Source organism: Pinus tabuliformis, chromosome X (assembly GCF_031772625.1).
Source record: "Pinus tabuliformis cultivar Carrire ecotype Pingquan chromosome X, CPIR1, whole genome shotgun sequence".
In the NCBI taxonomy this organism is placed as follows: domain Eukaryota; kingdom Viridiplantae; phylum Streptophyta; class Pinopsida; order Pinales; family Pinaceae; genus Pinus; species Pinus tabuliformis.
This window is the reverse complement of record NC_142308.1, coordinates 955,252,592-955,257,939: the sequence shown is the minus strand read 5'-3', so window position 1 is coordinate 955,257,939 and position 5,348 is coordinate 955,252,592. Positions and strand designations below refer to the sequence as shown.

At 37.8% G+C, this 5,348-nt stretch overlaps 1 pseudogene; it reads right to left on the bottom strand.

The window, feature by feature from the left end:
• Positions 1–4,045: 4,045 nt before the first annotated feature.
• Positions 4,046–4,858, bottom strand: LOC149142863 (zinc transporter 11 pseudogene; annotated as a pseudogene).
• Positions 4,859–5,348: the final 490 nt, after the last annotated feature.

Here is a 5,348-nt window from a genome sequence, read left to right as displayed (position 1 = left end):
ACTTTTTCCATGCTGGACTCTTGCACATTCATTGACATGGAAAGAGTTGCACCACAGGATCAATATTTGTTGAAGATTCTGTGAATTATTCAGCAGCGGTTGTAGTCTTATAGATTACAAATTCAACCTTCATCGGTCCTTAGGTTCATCAGCAACTTTAATCATTCTTGATTTTTGGTACAACACAACAATCAGCCTCAAGTAACCAACAACTTTAGCACAAAATTCAACCCTACCATTCAACACTTTGTCTTGGATCAACTCAATGGCACTAGTCTCTTCATCAGCATGCCTGGTAACTTCAAAAGGTAAATCTTGAAGTAAAAATCAGTGTGAACTCTTTAATTTTATTAAGGATTTAGGGATGATGATAAGAAAATACAAGCATTCATTTGTTTATAATTTATTTTTGTCCTCCTGATCATGTGCTTACACTTGCATCGTCCCATTACCCACTCTTCAGGTTCCCATAGTTAAATGCCTATCAGCATGTTAACTGGACCATTCAGGGAAGATTTTGTAGTAGGGTCAGTTGCTTGTTTCTTCCCAAGGGTTTTGTTTTTAATTTTCAACATATTGAACTTTATTTTGTGGGGCAGTCACAAAGCAAGAGTTATCCCTATTTCCCTTTTCTTCATCCTTTTATCCCTTTGGTTATGCATCTTTGTGCCTCTCACGGTTTTGGGTGGATTTATTGGGACCAAAGCTGAAGCCATAAAATATCCAGTATGAACTTACCAGATCCTTAGAGAAATCCCAGCCAAAAAATATCCATCATGACTTCTTGTCATGGGTACAGGTACCTTGCCTTTTGGGGGACTTCATCGAGCTCTTCTTCATTATGTCTAACATCTGAATGGGAAGGTTATATTATGTTTTGGTTTCCTATTTTTTTGTGTTTTTCCTACTTGTTATCATGTGTGTTGAGGTATTTGTGGTTCTTACGTACATGGACATATGTATGGAAGATTGGAAAACCACTCTTTATATCTGGTTCAACTGCTCTCTTTGTTTTCCTATATGCAATCAACTATCTGTTTTTTTTATTTTCGCAATTTGAGTGGCCTAGTTTCTACAGTGCTTTTGATAATTATGCTTGCAATAATTTTTTCCACTGGTACTATTGGATTTTTGACATAATTTTTGTTCAGTACCTCTGTCAATTCTAACTAAGTATAATCCTTTTGATAGTTCTTGAGAGGAGATGCATGAAAGGATATTTTGTTTGGGACATAGCAGGATTTCTCTTATAGAAACAGTCTTTGATGAAATTATCAATTACAAAAGAGGATAATGTGCTTGTATCCTGAAGCAAGGACTTCCTTGAAATCCTTGTATTGGAATTCAATTTATCTTCTTTTTCAAGAGCATTTCATACAAATATACTGCTAAGCAAAAAATAGGTTTTGAAATTGTTGGATTTGACGTTGTTCCATGCACTGTTAAGCAAGATCTGGCCATGATGTCGAAGAATAACATGTATGATAGAATCCCTACTATCACATGCAAGTAGGAAATACAGTAGGTGATTAAGGAGCATGAACAAATATATTTCACTTATGAGGTGGAGGCCTTCACATTTGGATACTTGTTTGAAGATGGAGGGTGTGTGAGTGCACTGGTTTCTTTTTTCATCTTGAATTCCTTCATGGTGATGTTATTTTTGGTTGGAATTATTCTTGTTATCTAATTAAGTATGAAGTAATGGACAAGGAAGCACAAGCATTAACGGCTGAGGAGATCTTTGGATGGAAACTTGTAGTTGGTGATGTATTTAGAGCTCTTAATCATTCAAAGCTTGCTTGTGTTAATGTTTGGGGCTTCAGGTGGCCTTGAAACTTTAGGTTTCATTTAATGTATAAGCTCATTGGGGATCAACATCTGTTTTACAATACATAGACTCATCTTCAGCATTTTACACATCTTCTATTAAAGTCAACTAATATGATTGGGATATCACATAGTCTATGTGCACTAGCTTTTATGGATTCATTGCATCCAGTCTGTCCTCAAATATGATGTTAAATGGCCTTGTCAATGCAGGGAATGAAATATGCTCAATAAAAATGTCTTCTTCTATATTGAACAATAGTATATGTAATGGTGCAGGATGTTTTCAATCGGCCTCTGAGTTTCGGCACAGTCATGAGTTGTTGCAACACTGTAGACTTGTTATTCAGAATTTAATGATCGAATGTGAGGATGGGAGATCTAGTCGTGATGTTTCAAGTTTTTCATTTGATGAGAAAATAGTTAATTTGGAGGAAACTTCAAAAGTTCAGGCAGAAAGTCCAGTTTCTAAATGTTTGTTCTATGAACCCCCGCCTCTTCCTAGCTTGGATTTTATGGTTATTAATTGTGATCTTTTAAATTCATGTAACCATGTTTAGTAGGCAGACCGTGCTCTTGGTGTTTGGAAAATGATAATGTCATTGGTTAATTTTTCTACTCCTACTCTATATGGGGTTCTCATGGCAAAGGCCCAAAAGTTTTATTAAAGAGTGTATCCAAGAAACGAGAGTATTCAACTCCAGTACAGGGTGGGAAACATGATAAAAAGGGGGCTAATGCATTAGATTATGATAGTTTTCTTTCGATAAACTTTGATATTGTCTATATTTTATTAATCAAATGTAATTACATATATACATGCACATACAATATGTTGGTTGAGGAAATCTCTCAACCACACACCAAACTAGGAACAAGTAGATAGAGCCAACTCCTATAGAATAGGAACTGACTCCTTACATAGAAAGAATCACAACTAGAGACAAGTAGGAATTAGATATTCCAACACTCCCCCTTAATGAGTACTTGTCTCGATATCAGTTTGCAAAGTCTACATCTAGTCCAATCTGGTAATCACACCTTGTACCTTGTTCATTCAATTGTAGGTGTCCATATAAAGGAACAACCGTCTACTGGAATGCATGGGTTCCCAATTGCTACAACCTCCAGTCTACTAGGAAGTCCTTCACATACATGGTTCATCCACCTCTTAATGAACTTTCTTTGACTTGGTGCATTACACTATGAGATATGTTACATCTCTTAATTCTCCCATTAATCGAAGACTCAATTCTTCGATTACATATCAAGCTTAGATACGAGTACACCTACCACCCTCGTACCTACCCAGTGGTTGATTCCACAACTTGATGTCACTAGGGAACACATAACAAAGGGGTATGCACGCCTCTCCAGGTCTTACAGTCATATTCCCTTTTAATGTACTCCAAGCTTAAGAGGACACTAGGTACATAAAACATTTTAGGGACCACAACTGTCCAAAAAACAAAATATGAAATGTAGATTTGCTATGATTACAATGTGTGACTCACACTTTATCACAATCATGAGTCTATTCTACAAACTCAGACAAACTTTAACTTAGTTGTCCATCCTCCGTTAATCTTTTGATGTAGCTCCTTTACCTCCAATTGTTCATATCATCTTCAACATTATCTTTGGCATTTTTCTAATAGTTATCTTGGATTTCCATATTCCACACAAGTGATTGGTTAGAGTAGCCAGTTCTATCCAAATCACTACATATCATATTGAGTTGGCTAGACTCAATATATTAATCAATTCCAAGACAATTCTATTATCTATAAACAACATGATATTCTTTACAGACAATTGAGAAACACATTTCATTTATCATGACCAAAGATATTTATGATTACCATCAGGAAAGCCTTGGGGAGTCATGGGAGCTCCAAAGTCACCACACCTCATGGGTTGAAGTCAAACTGATCAACCATTGTTGCACGCAACACCAATCCGCGCCATTGCTCCAGATCTTGGAATACGCTTTCCAACAGCTCTCCAAATAGGTCATATCGAATATCTTATCATGCAATTGCCTCTCGAACATGTAGCTCCATGCTGACCGTAAACATGATAAATACAAATCGTCTATAGAATTGATCTCCACCACAGAGTTCTCAGGTTGTATGACACTGAGAGAATAACAAGAAACAATTGAATCATCACTGTTTCTGCCAACATAGGAATCAACCATCTAGGCAAATTTCTGCTAGTCCCAAATCATGACAACTACAATCAATCTGGCTCCAATAACTACAGCCAAATATTTGTAAAATGGTTTGTCAAAGTGGATACGGTTTTGCGGGTTGTGTATTATTCCTTTCAATAGAAGATGGTTGATGGCAACATAAACGAAAACACCGCAGGCCAAACCCATTGAAATTACATAAAGCCAGTCAGCTATACGGCCCTATGTAGTGGCATCAATAATTATTCCAATACCAATTCCAATGGGGCTCGAAATCACAAAGGCGAAATCATATGCTGCACATGAGAGGAACGACCTCTTGGGAATTATGTGCAACAAGGCTATCCCCATCGCAATTGCAGCGAAAATATTGTGTAAACACATTGTCCACAATGCTCTCCATGCATTAGCTTTCGTCGTTGCAACACCGATGGTGATCCCCTCGAATATAGAATGGAAGATCAGTGCCAATATGAGCAATAAGTTGTCTCCCATAGAGGTCCTCTTTATCAATGATGTCCCCTTCATCATGTTCATTTGTCTGTCTATGTGGGGAGGTGTTTGGGGGACCTCCTCCTGAATGTTGAGGGGTGTCTCGCCTGTGTGTGTGGGTACTCCACTTTCTGTGTCACCAATATCGACGATTCTCTCAACATGATTTGCACCATGGATGCTCGGCTGATCTTGCTTCTCATACACCCAAACGACGATGACGTCTGTCAGCGTGGTAAAAATGGTAGCCGCTGCACTGCCGGCTCAACCGATCTATTGCCTCCTAATCGGATGTCTCTCCTGACTGGCAGACACACCACGACTACAGATCACCAGATCCATGGCAGTGTTCCATAGCTCCTCTTTAGGTGATCCATTTCAGTCTCTACAACTCCTCCACAGATCCGGAAATAGAGATGCCACGTGCACGGATGATGGGAAAACTTAGAAAAAAAAAAAAGCAATACAAATACACTCTTATTTTTCCTCGCCCAGGACTGGCCAAGCCCACGAGGGGCCAGCCCTCAGGACTCTGATACCAAGCTAAACTTTGATATTGTCTATATTTCATTAATCAAATGTAATTACATATATACATGCACACACAATCTGTTGGTTGAGGAAATCTCTCAAACACACACCAAACTAGGAACAAGTAGATACAGCCAACTCCTATAGAATAGGAACTGACTCCTTACATAGGAAGAATCACAACTAGAGACAAGTAGGAATTATATATTCCAACATATTTCACATAATTCGTTGGATGAAAAATATAATTAGTTGAATAATACCTCCAATATATATTTCCAGAATGCTTTTACTAAAGATA